Source organism: Lonchura striata, chromosome 25, assembly GCF_050655825.1.
Source record: "Lonchura striata isolate lonStrDom1 chromosome 25, ASM5065582v1, whole genome shotgun sequence".
Taxonomy (NCBI): Eukaryota; Metazoa; Chordata; class Aves; order Passeriformes; family Estrildidae; genus Lonchura; species Lonchura striata.
Window position 1 is genome coordinate 5,643,955 of NC_140727.1, and position 13,706 is coordinate 5,657,660.

Below are 13,706 nucleotides of genomic sequence, written 5' to 3' on the forward strand. Positions count from 1 at the left end.
CCTCAAACTTGTGCTGCCCTGATAGACCCAAGGGAGCCCTACAAACTGACATCAGGAACCTGGACTGCTGAGTTTTCTTTCCCAGGGAAAATGGAAAAAGGTTGTGCCCAGGGGCCCCTGGCCCTGACTGCAAAAAATCCTTATATCGAAGGATGGACCCCACACCAAAGTTGTCCCCACCTCAAACTTGTGCTGCCCTGATACACCCAAGGGAGCCCTACCAACTGACATCAGGAACCTGGACTGCTGAGTTTTCTTTCCCAGGGAAAATGGAAAAAGGATGTGCCCAGGGGCCCCTGGCCCTGGGCTGGGACCTCACTGCAAAGAATCCTTATATCGAAGGATGGACCCCACACCGAAGTTGTCCCCACCTCAAACTTGTGCTGCCCTGATACACCCAAGGGAGCCCTACAAACTGACATCAGGAACCTGGACTGCTGAGTTTTCTTTCCCAGGGAAAATGGAAAAAGGATGTGCCCAGGGGCCCCCGGCCCTGGGCTGGGCCTGACTGCAAAGAATCCTTATATCGAAGGATGGACCCCACACCGAAGTTGTCCCCACCTCAAACTTGTGCTGCCCTGATAGACCCAAGGGAGCCCTACAAACTGACATCAGGAACCTGGACTGCTGAGTTTTCTTTCCCAGGGAAAATGGAAAAAGGATAGGCCCAGGGGCCCCTGGCCCTGACTGCAAAAAATCCTTATATCGAAGGATGGACCCCACACCGAAGTTGTCCCCACCTCAAACTTGTGCTGCCCTGATACACCCAAGGGAGCCCTACAAACTGACATCAGGAACCTGGACTGCTGAGTTTTCTTTCCCAGGGAAAATGGAAAAAGGATGTGCCCAGGGGCCCCTGGCCCTGACTGCAAAAAATCCTTATATCGAAGGATGGACCCCACACCGAAGTTGTCCCCACCTCAAACTTGTGCTGCCCTGATAGACCCAAGGGAGCCCTACAAACTGACATCAGGAACCTGGACTGCTGAGTTTTCTTTCCCAGGGAAAATGGAAAAAGGTTGTGCCCAGGGGCCCCTGGCCCTGACTGCAAAAAATCCTTATATCGAAGGATGGACCCCACACCAAAGTTGTCCCCACCTCAAACTTGTGCTGCCCTGAGAGACCCAAGGGAGCCCTACCAACTGACATCAGGAACCTGGACTGCTGAGTTTTCTTTCCCAGGGAAAATGGAAAAAGGATGTGCCCAGGGGCCCCTGGCCCTGGGCTGGGACCTCACTGCAAAGAATCCTTATATCGAAGGATGGACCCCACACCGAAGTTGTCCCCACCTCAAACTTGTGCTGCCCTGATACACCCAAGGGAGCCCTACAAACTGACATCAGGAACCTGGACTGCTGAGTTTTCTTTCCCAGGGAAAATGGAAAAAGGATGTGCCCAGGGGCCCCCGGCCCTGGGCTGGGCCTGACTGCAAAGAATCCTTATATCGAAGGATGGACCCCACACCGAAGTTGTCCCCACCTCAAACTTCTGCTGCCCTGATAGACCCAAGGGAGCCCTACAAACTGACATCAGGAACCTGGACTGCTGAGTTTTCTTTCCCAGGGAAAATGGAAAAAGGATAGGCCCAGGGGCCCCTGGCCCTGACTGCAAAAAATCCTTATATCGAAGGATGGACCCCACACCGAAGTTGTCCCCACCTCAAACTTGTGCTGCCCTGATACACCCAAGGGAGCCCTACAAACTGACATCAGGAACCTGGACTGCTGAGTTTTCTTTCCCAGGGAAAATGGAAAAAGGATGTGCCCAGGGGCCCCTGGCCCTGACTGCAAAAAATCCTTATATCGAAGGATGGACCCCACACCGAAGTTGTCCCCACCTCAAACTTGTGCTGCCCTGATAGACCCAAGGGAGCCCTACAAACTGACATCAGGAACCTGGACTGCTGAGTTTTCTTTCCCAGGGAAAATGGAAAAAGGTTGTGCCCAGGGGCCCCTGGCCCTGACTGCAAAAAATCCTTATATCGAAGGATGGACCCCACACCAAAGTTGTCCCCACCTCAAACTTGTGCTGCCCTGATACACCCAAGGGAGCCCTACCAACTGACATCAGGAACCTGGACTGCTGAGTTTTCTTTCCCAGGGAAAATGGAAAAAGGATGTGCCCAGGGGCCCCTGGCCCTGGGCTGGGACCTCACTGCAAAGAATCCTTATATCGAAGGATGGACCCCACACCGAAGTTGTCCCCACCTCAAACTTGTGCTGCCCTGATACACCCAAGGGAGCCCTACAAACTGACATCAGGAACCTGGACTGCTGAGTTTTCTTTCCCAGGGAAAATGGAAAAAGGATGTGCCCAGGGGCCCCCGGCCCTGGGCTGGGCCTGACTGCAAAGAATCCTTATATCGAAGGATGGACCCCACACCGAAGTTGTCCCCACCTCAAACTTGTGCTGCCCTGATAGACCCAAGGGAGCCCTACAAACTGACATCAGGAACCTGGACTGCTGAGTTTTCTTTCCCAGGGAAAATGGAAAAAGGATAGGCCCAGGGGCCCCTGGCCCTGACTGCAAAAAATCCTTATATCGAAGGATGGACCCCACACCGAAGTTGTCCCCACCTCAAACTTGTGCTGCCCTGATAGACCCAAGGGAGCCCTACAAACTGACATCAGGAACCTGGACTGCTGAGTTTTCTTTCCCAGGGAAAATGGAAAAAGGATGTGCCCAGGGGCCCCTGGCCCTGACTGCAAAAAATCCTTATATCGAAGGATGGACCCCACACCGAAGTTGTCCCCACCTCAAACTTGTGCTGCCCTGATAGACCCAAGGGAGCCCTACAAACTGACATCAGGAACCTGGACTGCTGAGTTTTCTTTCCCAGGGAAAATGGAAAAAGGATGTGCCCAGGGGCCCCTGGCCCTGACTGCAAAGAATCCTTATATCGAAGGATGGACCCCACACCGAAGTTGTCCCCACCTCAAACTTGTGCTGCCCTGATAGACCCAAGGGAGCCCTACAAACTGACATCAGGAACCTGGACTGCTGAGTTTTCTTTCCCAGGGAAAATGGAAAAAGGATGTGCCCAGGGGCCCCTGGCCCTGGGCTGGGACCTCACTACAAAGAATCGTTATATCGAAGGATGGACCCCACACCGAAGTTGTCCCCACCTCAAACTTGTGCTGCCCTGATAGACCCAAGGGAACCCTACAAACTGACATCAGGAACCTGGACTGCTGAGTTTTCTTTCCCAGGGAAAATGGAAAAAGGTTGTGCCCAGAGGCCCCTGGCCCTGACTGCAAAAAATCCTTATATCGAAGGATGGACCCCACACCGAAGTTGTCCCCACCTCAAACTTGTGCTGCACTGATAGACCCAAGGGAGCCCTACAAACTGACATCAGGAACCTGGACTGCTGAGTTTTCTTTCCCAGGGAAAACTGCCAAAGGATGTGCCCAGGGGCCCCTGGCCCTGACTGAAAAGAATCCTTATATCGAAGGATGGACCCCACACCGAAGTTGTCCCCACCTCAAACTTGTGCTGCCCTGATAGACCCAAGGGAGCCCTACAAACTGACATCAGGAACCTGGACTGCTGAGTTTTCTTTCCCAGGGAAAATGGAAAAAGGATGTGCCGAGGGGCCCCTGGCCCTGACTGCAAAAAATCCTTATATCGAAGGATGGACCCCACACCAAAGTTGTCCCCACCTCAAACTTGTGCTGCCCTGATAGACCCAAGGCAGCCCTACAAACTGACATCAGGAACCTGGACTGCTGAGTTTTCTTTCCCAGGGAAAATGGAAAAAGGATGTGCCCAGGGGCCCCTGGCCCTGACTGCAAAGAATCCTTATATCGAAGGATGGACCCCACACCAAAGTTGTCCCCATCTCAAAATTGTGCTGCCCTGATAGACCCAAGGGAGCCCTACAAACTGACATCAGGAACCTGGACTGCTGAGTTTTCTTTCCCAGGGAAAACTGCCAAAGGTTGTGCCCGGGGGCCCCTGGCCCTGGGCTGTGACCTCACTGCAAAGAATCCATATATCGAAGGATGGACCCCACACCGAAGTTGTCCCCACCTCAAACTTGTGCTGCCCTGATACACCCAAGGGAGCCCTACAAACTGACATCAGGAACCTGGACTGCTGAGTTTTCTTTCCCAGGGAAAATGGAAAAAGCTTGTGCCCAGGGGCCCCTGACCCTGGGCTGGGGCCTCACTGCAAAGAACCCTTATATCGAAGGATGGACCCCACACCGAAGTTGTCCCCACCTCAAACTTGTGCTGCCCTGATAGACCCAAGGGAGCCCTACAAACTGACATCAGGAACCTGGACTGCTGAGTTTTCTTTCCCAGGGAAAATGGAAAAAGGATGTGCCCAGGGGCCCCCGGCCCTGGGCTGGGCCCTGAATGCAAAGAATGCTTATATTGAAGGATGCACCCCACACCGAAGTTGTCCCCACCTCAAAATTGTGCTGCCCTGAGAGACCCAAGGGAGCCCTACAAACTGACATCAGGAACCTGGACTGCTGAGTTTTCTTTCCCAGGGAAAATGGAAAAAGGATGTGCCCAGGGGCCCCTGGCCCTGACTGCAAAGAATCCTTATATCGAAGGATGCACCCCACACCAAAGTTGTCCCCACCTCAAACTTGTGCTGCCCTGATAGACCCAAGGGAGCCCTACAAACTGACATCAGGAACCTGGACTGCTGAGTTTTCTTTCCCAGGGAAAATGGAAAAAGGATGTGCCCAGGGGCCTCTGGCACTGGGCGGGGCCCTGACTGCAAAAAATCCTTATATCGAAGGATGGACCCCACACCGAAGTTGTCCCCACCTCAAACTTGTGCTGCCCTGATAGACCCAAGGGAGCCCTACAAACTGACATCAGGAACCTGGACTGCTGAGTTTTCTTTCCCAGGGAAAATGGAAAAAGGTTGTGCCCAGAGGCCCCTGGCCCTGACTGCAAAAAATCCTTATATCGAAGGATGGACCCCACACCAAAGTTGTCCCCACCTCAAACTTCTGCTGCCCTGATACACCCAAGGGAGCCCTACAAACTGACATCAGGAACCTGGACTGCTGAGTTTTCTTTCCCAGGGAAAATGGAAAAAGGATGTGCCCAGGGGCCCCTGGCCCTGGGCTGGGACCTCACTGCAAAGAATCCTTATATCGAAGGATGGACCCCACACCGAAGTTGTCCCCACCTCAAACTTGTGCTGCCCTGATACACCCAAGGGAGCCCTACAAACTGACATCAGGAACCTGGACTGCTGAGTTTTCTTTCCCAGGGAAAATGGAAAAAGGATGTGCCCAGGGGCCCCCGGCCCTGGGCTGGGCCTGACTGCAAAGAATCCTTATATCGAAGGATGGACCCCACACCGAAGTTGTCCCCACCTCAAACTTGTGCTGCCCTGATAGACCCAAGGGAGCCCTACAAACTGACATCAGGAACCTGGACTGCTGAGTTTTCTTTCCCAGGGAAAATGGAAAAAGGATAGGCCCAGGGGCCCCTGGCCCTGACTGCAAAAAATCCTTATATCGAAGGATGGACCCCACACCGAAGTTGTCCCCACCTCAAACTTGTGCTGCCCTGATAGACCCAAGGGAGCCCTACAAACTGACATCAGGAACCTGGACTGCTGAGTTTTCTTTCCCAGGGAAAATGGAAAAAGGATGTGCCCAGGGGCCCCTGGCCCTGACTGCAAAAAATCCTTATATCGAAGGATGGACCCCACACCGAAGTTGTCCCCACCTCAAACTTGTGCTGCCCTGATAGACCCAAGGGAGCCCTACAAACTGACATCAGGAACCTGGACTGCTGAGTTTTCTTTCCCAGGGAAAATGGAAAAAGGATGTGCCCAGGGGCCCCCGGCCCAGGGCTGGGCCTGACTGCAAAGAATCCTTATATCGAAGGATGGACCCCACACCGAAGTTGTCCCCACCTCAAACTTGTGCTGCCCTGATAGACCCAAGGGAGCCCTACAAACTGACATCAGGAACCTGGACTGCTGAGTTTTCTTTCCCAGGGAAAATGGAAAAAGGATGTGCCCAGGGGCCCCTGGCCCTGACTGCAAAGAATCCTTATATCGAAGGATGGACCCCACACCGAAGTTGTCCCCACCTCAAACTTGTGCTGCCCTGATAGACCCAAGGGAGCCCTACAAACTGACATCAGGAACCTGGACTGCTGAGTTTTCTTTCCCAGGGAAAATGGAAAAAGGATGTGCCCAGGGGCCCCTGGCCCTGGGCTGGGACCTCACTGCAAAGAATCCTTATATCGAAGGATGGACCCCACACCGAAGTTCTCCCCACCTCAAAATTGTGCTGCCCTGATAGACCTAAGGGAGCCCTACAAACTGACATCAGGAACCTGGACTGCTGAGTTTTCTTTCCCAGGGAAAATGGAAAAAGGATGTGCCCAGGGGCCCCTGGCCCTGACTGCAAAGGATCCTTATATCGAAGAATGGACCCCACACCGAAGTTGTCCCCACCTCAAACTTGTGCTGCCCTGAGAGACCCAAGGGAGCCCTACAAAGTGACATCAGGAACCTGGACTGCTGAGTTTTCTTTCCCAGGGAAAATGGAAAAAGGACGTGCCCAGGGGTCCCTGGCTCTGGGCTGGGACCTCACTGCAAAGAATCCTTATATCGAAGGATGGACCCCACACCGAAGTTGTCCCCACCTCAAACTTGTGCTGCCCTGATAGACCCAAGGGAGCCCTACAAACTGACATCAGGAACCTGGACTGCTGAGTTTTCTTTCCCAGGGAAAATGGAAAAAGGATGTGCCCAGGGGCCCCCAGCCCTGGGCTGGGCCTGACTGCAAAGAATCCTTATATCGAAGGATGGACCCTACACCGAAGTTGTCCCCACCTCAAAATTGTGCTGCCCTGATAGACCCAAGGGAGCCCTACAAACTGACATCAGGAACCTGGACTGCTGAGTTTTCTTTCCCAGGGAAAATGGAAAAAGGATGTGCCCAGGGGCCCCTGGCCCTGACTGCAAAAAATCCTTATATCGAAGGATGGACCCCACACCGAAGTTGTCCCCACCTCAAACTTGTGCTGCCCTGATAGACCCAAGGGAGCCCTACAAACTGACATCAGGAACCTGGACTGCTGAGTTTTCTTTCCCAGGGAAAATGGAAAAAGGATGTGCCCAGGGGCCCGCGGCCCTGGGCTGGGCCTGACTGCAAAGAATCCTTATATCGAAGGATGGACCCCACACCGAAGTTGTCCCCACCTCAAACTTGTGCTGCCCTGATAGACCCAAGGGAGCCCTACAAACTGACATCAGGAACCTGGACTGCTGAGTTTTCTTTCCCAGGGAAAATGGAAAAAGGTTGTGCCCAGGGGCCCCTGGCCCTGACTGCAAAAAATCCTTATATCGAAGGATGGACCCCACACCAAAGTTGTCCCCACCTCAAACTTGTGCTGCCCTGATACACCCAAGGGAGCCCTACCAACTGACATCAGGAACCTGGACTGCTGAGTTTTCTTTCCCAGGGAAAACTGCCAAAGGATGTGCCCAGGGGCCCCTGGCCCTGACTGCAAAGAATCCTTATATCGAAGGATGCACCCCACACCGAAGTTGTCCCCACCTAAAAATTGTGCTGCCCTGAGAGACCCAAGGGAGCCCTACAAACTGACATCAGGAACCTGGACTGCTGAGTTTTCTTTCCCAGGGAAAATGGAAAAAGGATGTGCCCAGGGGCCCCTGGCCCTGACTGCAAAGAATCCTTATATCGAAGGATGGACCCCACACCGAAGTTGTCCCCACCTCAAACTTGTGCTGCCCTGATAGACCCAAGGGAGCCCTACAAACTGACATCAGGAACCTGGACTGCTGAGTTTTCTTTCCCAGGGAAAATGGAAAAAGGATGTGCCCAGGGGCCCCTGGCCCTGACTGCAAAGAATCCTTATATCGAAGGATGGACCCCACACCAAAGTTGTCCCCATCTCAAAATTGTGCTGCCCTGATAGACCCAAGGGAGCCCTACAAACTGACATCAGGAACCTGGACTGCTGAGTTTTCTTTCCCAGGGAAAACTGCCAAAGGTTGTGCCCGGGGGCCCCTGGCCCTGGGCTGTGACCTCACTGCAAAGAATCCATATATCGAAGGATGGACCCCACACCGAAGTTGTCCCCACCTCAAACTTGTGCTGCCCTGATAGACCCAAGGGAGCCCTACAAACTGACATCAGGAACCTGGACTGCTGAGTTTTCTTTCCCAGGGAAAATGGAAAAAGCTTGTGCCCAGGGGCCCCTGACCCTGGGCTGGGGCCTCACTGCAAAGAACCCTTATATCGAAGGATGGACCCCACACCGAAGTTGTCCCCACCTCAAACTTGTGCTGCCCTGATAGACCCAAGGGAGCCCTACAAACTGACATCAGGAACCTGGACTGCTGAGTTTTCTTTCCCAGGGAAAATGGAAAAAGGATGTGCCCAGGGGCCCCCGGCCCTGGGCTGGGCCCTGAATGCAAAGAATGCTTATATTGAAGGATGCACCCCACACCGAAGTTGTCCCCACCTCAAAATTGTGCTGCCCTGAGAGACCCAAGGGAGCCCTACAAACTGACATCAGGAACCTGGACTGCTGAGTTTTCTTTCCCAGGGAAAATGGAAAAAGGATGTGCCCAGGGGCCCCTGGCCCTGACTGCAAAGAATCCTTATATCGAAGGATGCACCCCACACCAAAGTTGTCCCCACCTCAAACTTGTGCTGCCCTGATAGACCCAAGGGAGCCCTACAAACTGACATCAGGAACCTGGACTGCTGAGTTTTCTTTCCCAGGGAAAATGGAAAAAGGATGTGCCCAGGGGCCTCTGGCACTGGGCGGGGCCCTGACTGCAAAAAATCCTTATATCGAAGGATGGACCCCACACCGAAGTTGTCCCCACCTCAAACTTGTGCTGCCCTGATAGACCCAAGGGAGCCCTACAAACTGACATCAGGAACCTGGACTGCTGAGTTTTCTTTCCCAGGGAAAATGGAAAAAGGTTGTGCCCAGAGGCCCCTGGCCCTGACTGCAAAAAATCCTTATATCGAAGGATGGACCCCACACCAAAGTTGTCCCCACCTCAAACTTCTGCTGCCCTGATACACCCAAGGGAGCCCTACAAACTGACATCAGGAACCTGGACTGCTGAGTTTTCTTTCCCAGGGAAAATGGAAAAAGGATGTGCCCAGGGGCCCCTGGCCCTGACTGCAAAGAATCCATATATCGAAGGATGGACCCCACACCAAAGTTGTCCCCACCTCAAACTTGTGCTGCCCTGATAGACCCAAGGGAGCCCTACAAACTGACATCAGGAACCTGGACTGCTGAGTTTTCTTTCCCAGGGAAAATGGAAAAAGGTTGTGCCCAGGGGCCCCTGGCCCTGACTGCAAAAAATCCTTATATCGAAGGATGGACCCCACACCGAAGTTGTCCCCACCTCAAACTTGTGCTGCCCTGATAGACCCAAGGCAGCCCTACAAACTGACATCAGGAACCTGGACTGCTGAGTTTTCTTTCCCAGGGAAAATGGAAAAAGGATGTGCCCAGGGGCCCCTGGCCCTGACTGCAAAAAATCCTTATATCGAAGGATGGACCCCACACCAAAGTTGTCCCCACCTCAAACTTGTGCTGCCCTGATAGACCCAAGGGAGCCCTACAAACTGACATCAGGAACCTGGACTGCTGAGTTTTCTTTCCCAGGGAAAATGGAAAAAGGATGTGCCCAGGGGCCCCCAGCCCTGGGCTGGGCCTGACTGCAAAAAATCCTTATATCGAAGGATGGACCCTACACCGAAGTTGTCCCCACCTCAAAATTGTGCTGCCCTGATAGACCCAAGGGAGCCCTACAAACTGACATCAGGAACCTGGACTGCTGAGTTTTCTTTCCCAGGGAAAATGGAAAAAGGATGTGCCCAGGGGCCCCTGGCCCTGACTGCAAAAAATCCTTATATCGAAGGATGGACCCCACACCAAAGTTGTCCCCACCTCAAACTTGTGCTGCCCTGATAGACCCAAGGGAGCCCTACAAACTGACATCAGGAACTTGGACTGCTGAGTTTTCTTTCCCAGGGAAAATGGAAAAAGGATGTGCCCAGGGGCCCGCGGCCCTGGGCTGGGCCTGACTGCAAAGAATCCTTATATCGAAGGATGGACCCCACACCGAAGTTGTCCCCACCTCAAACTTGTGCTGCCCTGATAGACCCAAGGGAGCCCTACAAACTGACATCAGGAACCTGGACTGCTGAGTTTTCTTTCCCAGGGAAAATGGAAAAAGGTTGTGCCCAGCGGCCCCTGGCCCTGACTGCAAAAAATCCTTATATCGAAGGATGGACCCCACACCAAAGTTGTCCCCACCTCAAACTTGTGCTGCCCTGATAGACCCAAGGGAGCCCTACAAACTGACATCAGGAACCTGGACTGCTGAGTTTTCTTTCCCAGGGAAAATGGAAAAAGGATGTGCCCAGGGGCCCCCGGCCCAGGGCTGGGCCTGACTGCAAAGAATCCTTATATCGAAGGATGCACCCCACACCGAAGTTGTCCCCACCTAAAAATTGTGCTGCCCTGAGAGACCCAAGGGAGCCCTACAAACTGACATCAGGAACCTGGACTGCTGAGTTTTCTTTCCCAGGGAAAATGGCCAAAGGATGTGCCCAGGGGCCTCTGGCACTGGGCTGGGCCCTGACTGCAAAAAATCCTTATATCAAAGGATGGACCCCACACCGAAGTTGTCCCCACCTCAAACTTGTGCTGCCCTGATAGACCCAAGGGAGCCCTACAAACTGACATCAGGAACCTGGACTGCTGAGTTTTCTTTCCCAGGGAAAATGGAAAAAGGATGTGCCCAGGGGCCCCTGGCCCTGACTGCAAAGAATCCTTATATCGAAGGATGGACCCCACACCGAAGTTGTCCCCACCTCAAACTTGTGCTGCCCTGATAGACCCAAGGGAGCCCTACAAACTGACATCAGGAACCTGGACTGCTGAGTTTTCTTTCCCAGGGAAAATGGAAAAAGGATGTGCCCAGGGGCCCCTGGCCCTGGGCTGGGACCTCACTACAAAGAATCGTTATATCGAAGGATGGACCCCACACCGAAGTTGTCCCCACCTCAAACTTGTGCTGCCCTGATAGACCCAAGGGAGCCCTACAAACTGACATCAGGAACCTGGACTGCTGAGTTTTCTTTCCCAGGGAAAATGGAAAAAGGATGTGCCCAGGGGCCCCTGGCCCTGGGCTGGGACCTCACTGCAAAGAATCCTTATATCGAAGGATGGACCCCACACCGAAGTTCTCCCCACCTCAAAATTGTGCTGCCCTGATAGACCTAAGGGAGCCCTACAAACTGACATCAGGAACCTGGACTGCTGAGTTTTCTTTCCCAGGGAAAATGGAAAAAGGATGTGCCCAGGGGCCCCTGGCCCTGACTGCAAAGGATCCTTATATCGAAGAATGGACCCCACACCGAAGTTGTCCCCACCTCAAACTTGTGCTGCCCTGAGAGACCCAAGGGAGCCCTACAAAGTGACATCAGGAACCTGGACTGCTGAGTTTTCTTTCCCAGGGAAAATGGAAAAAGGACGTGCCCAGGGGTCCCTGGCTCTGGGCTGGGACCTCACTGCAAAGAATCCTTATATCGAAGGATGGACCCCACACCGAAGTTGTCCCCACCTCAAACTTGTGCTGCCCTGATAGACCCAAGGGAGCCCTACAAACTGACATCAGGAACCTGGACTGCTGAGTTTTCTTTCCCAGGGAAAATGGAAAAAGGATGTGCCCAGGGGCCCCCGGCCCTGGGCTGGGCCTGACTGCAAAGAATCCTTATATCGAAGGATGGACCCCACACCGAAGTTGTCCCCACCTCAAACTTGTGCCGCCCTGATAGATCCAAGGGAGCCCTACAAACTGACTGCAGGAACCTGGACTGCTGAGTTTTCTTTCCCAGGGAAAATGGAAAAAGGATGTGCCCAGGGGCCCCTGGCCCTGACTGCAAAAAATCCTTATATCGAAGGATGGACCCCACACCGAAGTTGTCCCCACCTCAAACTTGTGCTGCCCTGATAGACCCAAGGGAGCCCTACAAACTGACATCAGGAACCTGGACTGCTGAGTTTTCTTTCCCAGGGAAAATGGAAAAAGGATGTGCCCAGGGGCCCCCAGCCCTGGGCTGGGCCTGACTGCAAAGAATCCTTATATCGAAGGATGGACCCTACACCGAAGTTGTCCCCACCTCAAAATTGTGCTGCCCTGATAGACCCAAGGGAGCCCTACAAACTGACATCAGGAACCTGGACTGCTGAGTTTTCTTTCCCAGGGAAAATGGAAAAAGGATGTGCCCAGGGGCCCCTGGCCCTGACTGCAAAAAATCCTTATATCGAAGGATGGACCCCACACCGAAGTTGTCCCCACCTCAAACTTGTGCTGCCCTGATAGACCCAAGGGAGCCCTACAAACTGACATCAGGAACCTGGACTGCTGAGTTTTCTTTCCCAGGGAAAATGGAAAAAGGATGTGCCCAGGGGCCCGCGGCCCTGGGCTGGGCCTGACTGCAAAGAATCCTTATATCGAAGGATGGACCCCACACCAAAGTTGTCCCCACCTCAAACTTGTGCTGCCCTGATAGACCCAAGGGAGCCCTACAAACTGACATCAGGAACCTGGACTGCTGAGTTTTCTTTCCCAGGGAAAATGGAAAAAGGTTGTGCCCAGGGGCCCCTGGCCCTGACTGCAAAAAATCCTTATATCGAAGGATGGACCCCACACCAAAGTTGTCCCCACCTCAAACTTGTGCTGCCCTGATACACCCAAGGGAGCCCTACCAACTGACATCAGGAACCTGGACTGCTGAGTTTTCTTTCCCAGGGAAAATGGAAAAAGGATGTGCCCAGGGGCCCCTGGCCCTGGGCTGGGACCTCACTGCAAAGAATCCTTATATCGAAGGATGGAGCCCACACCGAAGTTGTCCCCACCTCAAACTTGTGCTGCCCTGATAGACCCAAGGGAGCCCTACAAATTGACATCAGGAACCTGGACTGCTGAGTTTTCTTTCCCAGGGAAAATGGAAAAAGGATAGGCCCAGGGGCCCCTGGCCCTGGGCTGGGCCTGACTGCAAAGAATCCTTATATCGAAGGATGGACCCCACACCGAAGTTGTCCCCACCTCAAACTTGTGCCGCCCTGATAGATCCAAGGGAGCCCTACAAACTGACTGCAGGAACCTGGACTGCTGAGTTTTCTTTCCCAGGGAAAATGGAAAAAGGATGTGCCCAGGGGCCCCTGGCCCTGACTGCAAAAAATCCTTATATCGAAGGATGGACCCCACACCGAAGTTGTCCCCACCTCAAACTTGTGCTGCCCTGATAGACCCAAGGGAGCCCTACAAACTGACATCAGGAACCTGGACTGCTGAGTTTTCTTTCCCAGGGAAAATGGAAAAAGGATGTGCCCAGGGGCCCCCAGCCCTGGGCTGGGCCTGACTGCAAAGAATCCTTATATCGAAGGATGGACCCTACACCGAAGTTGTCCCCACCTCAAAATTGTGCTGCCCTGATAGACCCAAGGGAGCCCTACAAACTGACATCAGGAACCTGGACTGCTGAGTTTTCTTTCCCAGGGAAAATGGAAAAAGGATGTGCCCAGGGGCCCCTGGCCCTGACTGCAAAAAATCCTTATATCGAAGGATGGACCCCACACCGAAGTTGTCCCCACCTCAAACTTGTGCTGCCCTGATAGACCCAAGGGAGCCCTACAAACTGACATCAG